Source organism: Adiantum capillus-veneris, chromosome 6 (genome assembly GCF_014529385.1).
Source record: "Adiantum capillus-veneris isolate H3 chromosome 6, ASM1452938v2, whole genome shotgun sequence".
Lineage (NCBI taxonomy): Eukaryota > Viridiplantae > Streptophyta > Polypodiopsida > Polypodiales > Pteridaceae > Adiantum > Adiantum capillus-veneris.
In genome coordinates, this window is record NC_140936.1 from 168,165,292 (window position 1) to 168,179,521 (window position 14,230).

A 14,230-nucleotide genomic window follows, 5' to 3' on the forward strand; every position below is an offset into this window, starting at 1 on the left:
ATGGGCAATCCATTCCTCCAAAGTGAAGTGCAACGGCAGCTTCGTTCTCATGGGATTCTCTAAGCTCCCCACCATGACGAGAGAGCACCTAGGAAGCCTCCTTGCGAGACTTCCAAAAGAGGTCTCTCTCCGATTCGGGAAAAAGAAGAGGACCCCTACGAAGGGCTCATAAATTTGCTCCTTGACGACGCATCTCCTTCTCAAAGGAGAATTCAAGAGCCTCCACCGAAGGAACGAGAAAGAAGTGAGTCTCTTGCCACCTCGACGGAGATGGCTCCACGAAGATGGCGGGCTAAACGCTCTCCATCACCTCCAAAACGGAGAAGACCATCGCATACTTCTCCGCACCATACTTCAAAGAGGGATGACAAAAAGCAAGAGAAGTAAAAGGAAAGAAAGAGGACACCCTCTTCTCCATCTTCTTCATCCTCTTCCTCTTATGAAAGTGATGGTGAAGACAAAGAAGATCAAGGAAAGAAAAAGGCGAGAAAGAGGTCACCCTCTTCTCCATCTTCCTCAAATTCTTCATCTTCTGAAGAAAGTGATGGTGCAACCTTTATACCATCAAAAAGAAGAGGCCATAGGAAATCCTATGCCGTGTGGAAGAGGTCATCCAAGCTCAAGAAATTCAAAGAGGGAGGGAAGAGCATCTCTTTCCTTACCTATGATGGCACTTTTGGTGCTACGGACAAAGTCTTGGCCTTTATCCAACAATTTGATGCGGCATTCGGAGATGAGGGCTTCACGGAGTCCTCTAAGCTACGCCATGTAGCTATGCACTTTCAAAAGTCTGCCAGACAATGGTGGTCTAGCCTACGGGCCAACGGTGAAGCTCCACGAACATGGAAAGCTTTAAGAGCTCCCATTATGAAGCAATTTTTGGCCACCGATGCCAAAGACAAAGTACTCACCGAATGGCGAAGCTTGAAGCTCTCTCCCTATGAATCCATCCACAAATAGGTAGACAAGTTTTGGGACCTACAACTCAAAGCCACTGTCTTCAAAAGTTGGATTTTGGAGAGCAAAAGCAGCAATTTTGTGCAGGCTTAACCGAAGAAATGGCGGAGTATGTCAACTCCCAAAGGCCACGCACCATATCGGCGGTAATACATCATACTATGGTGGCCTCTCAAATCAATTTCCAAACAGGGGCTAAGAGGAATTCTAAGCCCCCTGAAAACAAGCGTTGCAATGAGCCTAACGGGAAGGACAATGTCCAAAAGTCTCCTAAGGGCAATTCCAACAAAGCTAAGGAGAAGGGAGTTTACAAAGGCAAAAATAAACTCTCTCCTGAAGAGCTTGAGCGTTATCCAAAAAGGGCATGCGTACCGCGCTTGTCTCCAAAAGAACAACCGCCATGATCCTCCTAGAGCTACCTTGGTCGAAATCCAAGAGGAGGAAACTCACCACAAAGGATCTCCTCTATGCCATGCTTGGGGAAAGGTAAGAGAACATGATGCTTTTATTCTCTTTGACCCCGGTTCTACTCATAATTTTATATCTATAGAGTTGGCCACCAAGCTAGGCATACAAATCTACGAGATGGGAGATGTCCTACCCGCAGACGTCGCTTTCAAGGGACAAGAAGCTTCAGTCACTCCCTTAATGGGGAAATTGAGGCTCCATGTCCAAAGCTTTGTGGACAAAGAGGACTTATTTATCTCTCCTCTCAAGCAGGATGTAATCCTAGGGGCACTATGGTTTGATTGCATGGCTACCAATGTTAAATTCCCCAAAAGTAGAATCTCCTTTAAGTTCAGGGAAAAAGATATGTATATAGATGCTAAGGAAATGGGTAACACTATACCCATTGTACATACACAAGCTTTCAACAAGTCAATAAAGAGCTCTATTTCCGTGTACATGATTTTTGTTAAAGATTCTCAAAATGAACCTAATGTTTTAGCAAAAGAAAGTATACACAACCAAAAGGAATTAGAGTTATCCAATTTTATCAAGGGGTTTAAAGATGTCTTTATTGACGACATCCCTTGTGAGATACCTCCTAAACAAGGTAATGATGACCATGCAATTGAACTTCTTCCAGGAAGTTCACCACCTAACAAAGCTCCTTATAGAGTTTATCAAGCTCAACAAGAGGAGATTATGCGGCAAGTGCATGAGTTAGTTGAGAAGGGCATGGTTAGGCCTAGCTCATCTCCATTTTGTTCTCCTATGCTACTAGTGCAAAAGAAAGACGGCACATATCGTATGTGTGTCGACTATAGAGCACTAAATAGGATCACTATCAAAAATAGGTTTCCCGTTCCACGGGTAGAAGACCTATTTGATAAGCTACAAGGGTCCACCTACTTCAGTAGGATTGACCTAAAAAGTGGCTACTATCAAATAAGGATAGTTGATCAAGACATTGTAAAGACCGCATTTCGCACTACGTTTGGTCTTTACGAATACATTGTCATGCCTTTTCGCTTGACCAATGCACCAGCCACATTCAACCACTTGATGGAGAAGCTATTCAGGCCTCACCGAACCTTTACTGGAGTGTTCTTTGATGATATCATCATCTACTCTAATTCATTAGACGAACACAAGCAACACCTCCAGTTAATATTTCAAGTTCTAAGAGAGAATAAACTTTATGTTAATCGAAAGAAAAGTGAATTTTTCTTGCAAGAGATTCAGTATTTAGGACATTATCTCTCAAGATGGCATCCAAATGGATCCATCAAAGTTAGAGGTAATAAAAGGATGCCCTAAACCAAGGAATCTTCATGAATTAAGAAGCTTTATAGGTATGTGCGCATACTATAGACGCTTCATAGAAAAGTTCTCACTAATAGCAGGACCATTACATGACCTAACAAAGAAAAACGTTAGGTACACATGGTTTGCCAAGGAGAACAATGCTTTCAAAAAGCTTAAAGAAAAGCTTATCTCTCAACCTGTGCTTACACTACCGGATCTCTCAAAGCCATTTGAGGTCCAATGTGACGCTTGTGGTGATTGCCTTGGAGCTGTTTTGCTTCAAGAAGGGTATGCCATAGGCTATGAAAGTCGAAGGCTCGACCCTGTTGAGCAAGCTCTAGGCATATATGAAAAGGAACTCCTCACAATTTTACATGCCTTAGATTTATGGAAGCACTATTTATTGTGGACTCCTTTCATTCTGCGAACGGATCACCAAAGTCTTAAGTACTTCATGACGCAGACCAAGCTCTCTGACAAACAAATGAGGTGGGAAAATTTCCTTTGCAATTTCATTTTCATATTGCTCACATTGCTGGCAAGCATAATCAAGTAGTCGATGCACTTTCAAGACGGCCGAGAGTGAATGCAGTTTCCAAAGCAACTCACAATGATCTATCTTCTATGATAGATGAGTATGCTATTGATCCCGATTTTAGAGATGTGATTTCAGCCCTTGCACTAGGGAAGAAAGAGGAACCATTTAATTTACAAGATGGTTATCTTCTCTATGGCAATAGACTATGTGTTACTAGCTCATTACGTGAGAAAGTAATGTATGAATCTCATGCTCCTCCTTATGCGGGGCATAGAGGGATTCCGTCTACCCTAAAAGGGATTGAAACATATTTCTAATGGCCTACCATGAAAGCAAACATACAAGAGTATGTTTCTAAATGTGTGGTATGCCAAAAGACAAAGTTTGATAGAGGGAAGCAACTTGGATTGCTTCAACCTTTGCCAATCCCTAATTCTCCATGGGAGAGCATATCCATGGATTTTATCTTTGGATTGCCTAAGTCTATCCATGGGAATACGGGAATATGGATGATAGTAGACAGGTTCAATAAACAAGCTCATTTTATACCTGTCAAAAAGATTATCAAAGCCCATCAAATGGAAACCCTCTTCATATCACAAATCTTCAAGTACCATGGCTTGCCAATGTCCATAGTGTCGGATAGAGATCCTAGAATGACCAATAATTTTTGAAAGGGTCTCTTTGAGAATTTAGGAACAAGGCTAAACTTCTCTTTGGCCTATCACCCGCAAACGGATGGCTAAAGTGAAATAGATAACCTAACAATTCTCGATCTACTAAAAGCCTATGTAACGGAAGTAGATCAAAGATCCCAATGGGAGAAGTACTTACGCTTAGTGGAGTATGCCTACAATAACAATGTACATACTTCCACGGGAAAAGCACCTTTTGAGGTAATTGAGGGAAGATCAAAAAGTCCCTTGCTACTTAAGGTACACGGGAAGATCCTCGCTACAGATGTGTATAGACGAGACCTACAAGAATCTTTCCAAAAGATCAAGGATGTTATCTCTATCTCACAGCAAAGGCAAAAGTCTACTGCTGACAAGCACAGAAGAGCCCAAGCCTTTAAAGAAAATGGTTGGGTCTTATTCAAATTTCCCAGGGCTCGATTAAGGCACACGATAGGCAAGAATCCTACAGGACACCAAAAGTACTATGCTAAGTTAGCAAAAAGGTACTATGGTCCCTTCCAGATTCTTAGGCCAATCAATGAGATGGCCTATCAACTCAAGTTGCCCAACCATTGGCTCATACACAATGCTTTCCATGTGAGCCTACTAAAGCCTTACTAAGGAGAGCCACCTCAAGAACCAACTATTAAAGACCCACCGGAGATTGAGGACCAAGAAGAGGTGCTGCAGCTCGAGTCCCATTCTCCGAGATGAAGACAAGGTACTAAGAGGCGGTAAGACTATCCGACGATATCTTATTAAGTTTAAGAATTATCCTTTTGAAGATGCTACATGGATGCAAGGCATACAATCAAAGGATAACCTTAAACCTTGTCGATGCTAACAATGCTTCCCAAGAGTAAGCAAATGTACAAATGTTAAAAATAAACAAAATGTTTGTCTTATAAGACATTCTTTTTCTTTATTGTGCCCAAAAATGAAGTAGTATGCATGCTTAGATCAAGTTTGCGGAGACGACGTCTCCCGAACACCAAGTAGAGCTTGTCACTCTACTATGGAAGATGATAGGACTAATATCCAGACATGCTTGCGGCAGCTTAGTCTCTCAAGCGCCAAATGGACAACTCATCCATTTTGGAACGATGTCGTAGGGTAACATAGGGATCCTCTACCCGCTACGAAAAGGACTAATGATTATGCTTTATCTTCTCTACCCCATAGTCAAGGACGAATATGATTTCAAGAGAGAGGTAATGTCATGATAATCAATATCTAATTCTCCTCAATGATTTTCTCATGTTAAACTGATCATTTAATATGGGGAAGTGCCAGGGGAGAAAAAGCTAGAATATTGGTTAAGCTGGGGTTAAGCTAGCAGACCGGCCACATTAGGGATCCAAAGGACCGAAAATAGGGATCCAAAGGGGGGGGGGGGGCATCTGCAAAAGAGCTATGTGCAACAATGGGCTTAAAAGACCCTAAGGTTCAGCCCATTGAGACTTCCAAAATGCTAAGGTTCCAAAATTCAAAGGTTGTGTCCAAAGGTCAAACATTGGGGGAATTGGATGCTTTGTTTGTGTCCCAAAAGTCTTTATCAATCCCTACATAGGGGGGGGTGAGTCTTGCAAGTAGGGGATAGGAGAGAAACTCACGCACACACACACAAGCTCCCTTTACACAAAGGGAATGAGGGACACATGTCAACTCCCTAGCCCAGATGCCCACAAGGTGTACCCAATTCCTATTGGATGGCCTTGGAGGTGGACCAATGAGAATTAGGCTAGAGTGAATCTAGTTTAATTAATTTAAAAACACTTAATAAAGGAACCAATGGGAATTAAGCTCTCTAGAAGACTATTGGACAGTCTCCCAAGGTGTCCAATGAGCATTCAGTAGCCCATTGGCTTGCTTGATTCCTATTGGCCAGGAGGCAAGGGGGTGCGATGAGAGTTTAGTTGCATTTATTAATTACCTAAAGCTCTCACAAAAGGGGAAAGGGGGACACATGTCAGAAGGCTATCACTTATGCTGCTTAATTACCATTGGGTAAGCCTGGGGAGGTCATCCAATAGGATGCTAGCAAGAGCAAATAGCAAGGGGGGTTGACCAAGAGAGAGAGGGGGCTGATTTTTAAAAGGCATTATCACCTACACACTCACACTAGCTCATGTGTGAAGAAAAGAAGACTCTCTCTCCTTCTCAAGCTTTAATGGAAAGCTTACCACCTACTCCAAGCTTGTGAGAAGGGAGGCCTACACCAACAACTCTTGGCTTTGTGATGCAAATCCAACCAAGAGCCAAGCTTCAATGCATGCTCATCTCCTCTACCATGCTAATTACTAAGCTAAGTTAAGCTAAGATATGCTAATATGAGTGATTATGTGAGTCTTTCTCGTAAGAATACTCCTTCTTCCTCTCAATCTACTCTCATACCCCGCTAGCTCTCACCATCTTCGAAGGTGTGTGAGGTCTTGGGTCTGAGACCATGAGGAAATTGATGTTGTGTCTGATAAGTGTTTTGTGTAGTGCATGAAGTTTCCATCTTCATTGCACTATCTAGCATTGAAGGAACACAAGAAATTGTATTGTAAAATGTCTCTCTTGATAGGAGAAACCATAATACAAAGCCTTTTGGAGGGGGGGACCGGCTCCATGCAAATCCGGTTCTCAACTGTTGTCAATTGCTTAAATTCTCCCTCTTTTGGAAGTATTGTGCATGCTATCTGATTAGGTGTTATGCTTTTTGTTGCTCTCTCCACCCAAGCACTCTTGTTATTCTCATTAGGAAGCTATTCTAATGAAATGCTCACTATGTTCATGCTATTTTCCGCTACACACAAGTTACTAGACCATTAAATGTTACATTGTCCCCCCCTCTCCCTAGACTCATCTTGGTAAATGGAGACACCACACACTCACATACACTTGTTTAAGCTCATACAAAGCAAGCATGTGCTACCTTGGACATGTGGCCTAGTAAAGATTAGTAAACAAAGACTAGAGTCAACTTACTAAATGAAGAAGGCATGATCTAATCTTAGTCCTTAGCTTTTCCTTTCATTTATAATAAAAATCATAAGTTTACCTTTTAATTAATTAAGTCGGATGCAAGACCTTTGCACAAACCTTGGAGGCTTATGAAGCTGATCAGGCTACAACATACCTACTAATTTAGGACCTACTAAATAAGGATAAGATTTGGCAAAAATAAAACTTATCCTTCGGGATTTAAGACCTTAGAACAATGCTTTGGAGGTGCTGCGAATCTGCTCTCAAAACCTACTAGATTTAGATATTTTTTGGCAAGTTAGAATTTCACCCTAAGGCTTCCTAGACTTCATATTTGGAGTCTAAAGAGATATTATAATAACTTGAGCCTAGCACATTCACTTTCTATCTTTAGACTCCTATAATTTCTCTTGATCATCTCCTTTGTCATGTACCTTTGATCAAGGATGCCAGAGATACAATTATCCTTCCTTGACATGTACCTATTACTGAGATAACCAGTTAGCGATTACCCTTGCTCTTTTATGGAATTTCCCCTTTTGACCAAGCCTTGTCCAGGTTGGTCCACTAATCAGAAGGTTAGAAATCAATATTCATGACATTACCTCTCCCTTGAAATCATAGTCGCCCTCGACTATGGGGTGGAAAAATAAATTCATAGTTAGTCCTGTTGCTTTGGGTAGAGGATCCCATGTTACTCGTCATCCTTCCACAATGGTGAGACTATTTCCACTTGGTGCTTGAAAGATTTAGTTGTAGCAAGCATGTCTTTACTTAGCCGTAATCATCTTTCATAGTAGATTGGCAAGGTTTACTAGATGTTTGAGAGACAAAGTTACCGCAAGATTGATTTATGGTATGCATACACTGAAAACTTATGAACATTTGAAAGAAATCTTAGAGTGAAAACAAGACAAAATTCTTCATAAAATATATATCGTTCAGACCTAATTCTTACCTTTGAGAGGAGACTTTGTTAAGTATTTAAAGGTTTACATTATCCGTTTGTTGGATGTCTTGCATCCACCTTGCATCTTCAAAAGGATAATTTTTAAATTTAACAAGATATCTTCGGATAGTCTTATCACTTCTTAAAACTTGGGTGGCTTGCCCTAATAAGGTTTCAAGTGGCTCACATGAAAGTCATTATGAATGAGCCAAGTACTTGGTAACTTTAACTTATAAGTTTTTCATTGATAGGCTTAAGAATTTGAAATGGGCCATAATATCTTTTTGCTAACTTAGCATAATATTTTTGGTGACATGTTGGACGTCCTTGTATTTCCTTGCCCGTAGTATGACTTAAGCGTTATTTTGGAACCTTGAGCATAGCTTGAATCCCTCTATGCTCCGCATAAAGTGGAACGTGAGATTCATACATAACCTTTTCACGTAAATTATGTGTAACACATAGCCTATTGCCACAGAGAAGATGACCATCTTGGACATTGAATCGTTCCTCTTTTTTCCCTAGTGCAATAGTTGATATAATATCTTTGAGGTCTGGATCTGTATTATACTCATTTATCAAAGAGGATAGATCATTGTGAGTAGCTATTGATACAACATTGACCCTTGGTCTTCGTGAAAGTACATCAACCACTTGGTTGTGCTTACCAGCTATGTGAGCAATATGAAAATTAAAATGTGAGAGAGTATTTATCTACCTCATTTGATTATCACTTAATTTAGTTTGCATCAAAAAGTATTTAAGACTATGATGATCTGTGCACAAAATAAATGGAGTGCCTATGAGATAATGCTTCCAAGCATCTAGGGCATGTAAGATAGCTAAAAGCTATTTTTCATAAATGCCTAGATTCTTTTCTTGGTTATCCAATATCCTTTTTTTTTTCTATGGTATGCCCTTCTTGACACAAAATATCTCCAAGGCATTGCCCACAAGAATCACATTGGACCTCAAAAGGATTTGAAAGGTTTGGTAATATTAGAACGGATTGAGAGATAAGCTTTGCTTTTAAATTTTCAAAAGCTTCATTCTCTTTTGCAGTCCCGGGCCCATTCAAATCCCTGCTTAAGAGATAATATGACCTAAATGATGAGTCCCTTTTAAGAAAAACTCACTTTTCTTGTGCTTTATGTAAAGCTTATTGTCTCTCAAAAGTGGAAATATTATATGAAGAAGCTTCTTATGTTCCTCAATACTCTTCAAGAAGATGATAATGTCATCTAAGAACTTTGATGAGGTCTAAAGAGCCTTTCCATTATTTAATTAAAGGTAGTCGGGGCATTGGTAAGTCCAAAAAGGATTGCCAAGAATTCATATAGGCCAAAAGTTGTTCGAAAGGTCATCTTATGAAAATCTTGAGGCAATGTCCTTATCTAATGATAACCACTTTTGATATCTCTTCTCCTAACATAGGTAAACCCTTGTAGCTTATCAAATAGATCTTCTATTGTCAGAACGGAAAATCTACTCTGTATGGTTATCCAATTAAGCGCCCGATAGTCCACACACATTCCATAAGTACCATCTTCCTTTTGTACTAGTAGAATGGGTTACCAAAATGGAGATGAACTAGGCCTGACCATCCCCTTTTCCACAAGCTCATTCACTTGCCTCATAATCTCCTCTTGCTGAGCCAGTGAGACTCAATGAAGAGGCTTATTAGGAGGTGAACTAACAGGTAGAAGTTCTATGGAGTGATAATCTTGTCCCCTTTTGGGAGGTTTCTCCCTGGAAATTTCATCCGTAAACACATCTTGAAATTCATTAAAGAAACTAGAAAGTTCTAACTCGTCTTTAGTTTCATCTTTAACTTCATTAGGAACACATGCATCCTTTTTAGACTCTTTGACAAAAACCATGTAACAAGAAAGAGAGATTTTCATTACTTAATCTAAAGTTTGACTTTGTACAAGAGGTATAGTGTTGCCCACACTATTAACATCTAGTGTAATATCCTTGTCTCAATAGGAAAAGAAGACTTTTCTCTCCAAAAACTTCATAGTGGTAGTCATGCAATCAAACCATGGTGCCCCTAGGATAACTCTTCATGCTTGAGTGGAGGGATGAAGAAATATTTTTTATCAACATAGCTTTTCACATGGATCCTTAGCTTCATAATCAACGGAGTGACTGAGACCTCTTGCCCTTTGAAAGATCCATCTACTTGGACCACATCTCCAATGTCAAAGTCATGAATTCCTAGCTTGGTAGCTAGCTCAATCAAAATGAAGTTGTGGGTAGGGTCAAACAATATAAAAGTGTCATGCTCTCTTACTTTTTCCCAAGCATAAGAGAGTGGTCCTCCTTTGCAATGGCCTTCTTCTTTTAGAGCTTCCACCATGGTGGCTCTAAGACGGTCATTACATTCATTTCTCTTAGGACATGCCCGAGAAACATGACCTTTCTCTCCACACTTGTTATGTTTACGATAATGTTCAACCTCTTCAGGAGAAAGTTTTTCTACCTTTGCAGTCCTTTTCTTTCACCTTTCTTTTGTTGTTGTGTTGGAATTAGGGTTGTAGGAAAACACACACAGCTTGGAGAAGACAAAGGTAGCTCAAGGCACACAACTGAGAGTGTATTACTCAGTGTGCAATGGAAAGATAGATAACCCTAGAATAAATGGGCGTATATACAATGCACGGGGGGAAAAACCTCTTAGATAGGGAAAAAATGCCCTAGCAGTCCTAAGTGTGTTCATACACATCACTACCACATGTATACAATAACAAATCCCCCCTGGAGTGATGCGGTGAATGAGAGCTGGCACATGAGTAAAGGGAAGTGCCATGCCCTGAGGACATGATCGGACCACAAAGGGGAGTAAACCCAAAGCTTTGCGGAAAGCTTCAAACTTCTCACGAGACAATGCCTTCGTGAAAAGATCTGCAAGATTGTCCTATGTTGGCGCATAAGCCAAGCTAATCTCTCCTACTGAGAGCCTCTCCGTGACATAGTGGTAATGCACCTCAATGTGCTTTGTGCGAGCATGAAAAACTGGGTTCCTCGCAACTGCCAATGCGCTTTGATTGTCAGTTTAGATAGTGTTGGCAGTGTCCTGTCCAACACCCAAATCAACCATAAGGCGTCTGATCCATATGCACTCAACCGTAGCTGTGAGGACTGCCCTGTACTCAGCCTCACAACTAGAAGCGGCCAGTAGGTTGCTTCTTGCTCAACCATGATATTCATGAACTGCCAAGCATGAAACAAAAACCACTTGTGGACACTCTCGTGTCAAAACAACCAGCCCAATCCGAGTTCATAAAAGCATGTAAGTCTGGGAGCAATGATCCCCCCTTGGGATAAAACAAGCCAAGATGTAAAGTGCCACTTAAATAGCGGAAAATCCTCTTGACAGTCTACCAATGCTTAGACCCTAGGCTATGCATAAATTTGTTGACTTGTGAGACTGCAAACTGAATATCTAGCCTCGTATTGCATACATAAATGAGGCAGCCAATAACAGTTTGATAAAGAGTGACATCAGCAGGATCACCGGCATCATGTAGACTTAACTTCAAACCTGTTTCCATGGGAGTGGCAATAGGCTTGCAATCCTCAAATCCAAACTTACATAGCAATGTCTCTATGTAACTTTTCTGACACAAGGCAATACCACCATTACACTCCTTAAATTGTATGCCCAAGTACTGATGCAACAGCCCCAAATCTTTCATCTTGAAAGTAGCATTCAAATCAGCCTTAAATTCAGTAATATGTGCCTCATTTGAACCAATGATCAGCAAATCATCCATATAAAGAACAACAATGAGAAGTACATTGCCCTCACGCTTGACATACAATGTGCTTTGTGTTGGACTGTTACGAAAGCTTTCTTTGACCAAATGAGTGTCAGCTTTCTCATACCAAGCACGAAGCAGAATTTGGGTATCGCCTATGGGATCCTGAAGATGGTAAAATTTTTAGTAGTAGAGATGTTATTTTCAATGAACATAATGCGTACAAACATTACTTGGGAAAAACAAACAAAGAATGCAGATGATGAGTACATGGATCTTGAGGACATGAGGACTCAAATCGTGAAAGTGATGACAACTTGCAACAACGCCAACAAGGTGAGGAACCCCAAAGTATACTCCAAATATCTACAAGAGTTAGTAGACCTCCAGGGAGATTCATTCCTTCTTTCAACCATCTCTTGATCATAGATTTTGGAGAGCAAGAGTCATATGAAGAAGCCATGTAACATGAATCCAAAGAGGAGTGAAGTTTTCTCAAAAGAAAGGTGTTAATATTTTCTCTTATTGTCAAAATGAATTCCATTAGACTTGTTTTAAGACTTATGGATGCTCAAGTCTTGAATCTTAAACAAATGGATGTAAACATAGCATTCCCTCATGGATACTTGGAGGAGGAGATTTGCATGCTTCAACCAAAGGGATATAAAGAAAAGGAGTAAGGAGAAAATGATATGCAGTCTGAGAAAGAGCTTGTATGGTTTAAAGCAAGCATCAAGACAGTGGTACCTAAAATTCACTTGACGTGGATGCTAGATCATGGATTCAAATGATGCAACTTAGATCAATGTGTATACACGAAGAATTTGGAGGATAATACATCATCCGAATATTGTATGTTGATGACATGCTAATTGCAAGTGCTAACATGCAAGATATAAGAGAGCTAAAAGGAGATTTGTCTAAATCTTTTTCAATGAAAGAATTACGTGTTGCAAAATGGATACCAAGTATGAAAATGTCAAGGGATAGGTTGAAGAAGACATTAATACTATTTTGAGAGGATTACATCACGAAGGGACTATTGGAGAGGTTTACAATGCATAATGAAAAACTAATTTCCACACTTTTGACTAGTCACTTCAAACTAAACAAGGATATGTGTCCAAATACACAACAGGAGATAATTAATATGCCTAAAGCTCCATATGTCACAACACTAGGTTCTCTCATGTATGCTATGGTTTGCACAAGGCCGGATATTTCACATAAAGTGAGAGTTGTGAATAGGTTCATGGAGAATCCATGTAAAGAATATGAAGGTCTTATTTCATGTGGCATTTTTAATTATATCTTTGATGAGTCTGATTAATCTTGAGAATGATCTCTTCTTGGGCAAACTTAAGTGCATATATTATGTCACATATCAAGAAAAAAAGACTTGTGTATTCACTAGTGTGTGATTAGTAGAGGTAGCATGTGTGCTCATCAATGTTTGCACTTGTCAAGAAGATCAATTAAACGTGCTCTCCCTATTTAAACAATATACCTCCCTCTTTTTTTCTCTCTTGGTCAATTACGCATGGGAAGAGGTATTTCAAAAAAAAAATGCAAGCACTATTGGGGTTAAACAAGGATGTCCGTTGTCATCAACTCTCTTTGGTCTATGCATTGATCGATTGGAACCAATGGTACTTGAATTTACGCAACATGAAGAGGCTACTATTTGAATTGTGTAATCATGCTTTTGTTGTACGTGGATGATGTAGTGTTTCCATCACACACTTTAGAGGACACAAAAAAGCTTATGCTTGTCTTTGAGAACTTTTGCTTGCATAGTGGGCTAAATCCAAAACAAATGTTGTGCTTACAAAATACAACCATAAGGGAAATCCATGCATTGTGTACTACAATGAGACACTTGTTGTTAAAAGCTTTAAGTACCTTGGTCTTGAGGTTTTCGCTGAGCACAAGTGGCATGCACATTTTTTGAAAGCTGGGAAAAGAGAGTACTATGAATTTGAGAACATGTGTAATGTGGGGGGTGTCAAATGTCAGGTTTTCAAGAAGTAATTTCTGACACATTGGTGACACCGGTTCTTCTTTATGGAGTTGAAGTGTGGGATACAAGCATCTCAAAGTATAGTGTGCACAAGTGATAGGTGAAGTGATGGTATCATTTTCAAGCCAAAATATTGCAAAAGTAAATACTCGCGATTATTTACAACAGTCAACTTTTTTTTTGCACAACTTGAGAATTTTGACCTAAACATATTCTATACACCTAAAACAAGTCCTAAATTGAATTTGGTAAAGTTTTGTGTTGCCCGCATCACTTCGTGCTTTGTCTACTCTGAAATCGCCTAGGTTTTTAACTTGGGATCCCCCTCCACCCTTGCCGAATGGTGAATTGTTGATATAGAAGTGTTATATCATCTAGGGGCATGTTACAGTTCAAGTCTCGTCTGATTTGGTTGAGCTGACAGGCCGCTATGGTCAATTTTTGGTCATAGGTCTTCGTGCACTGCTCGCATTCTAGGTTTTTTTCTTGGGGTTTAGACTAGCTATCGGTTGTACAGAATGGATCATTGATAAGTATAGAACTTACCCCTCATGTCTCGTGTGAGATGGCGCTGAAAACAGGCAACTGTGGACTCCAGAAAAT

General features: G+C 40.1%; 1 pseudogene; it reads left to right on the top strand.

Moving 5' to 3' along the window:
* On the top strand, positions 1–12,287 carry LOC147456679 (uncharacterized; annotated as a pseudogene).
* Positions 12,288–14,230: the final 1,943 nt, after the last annotated feature.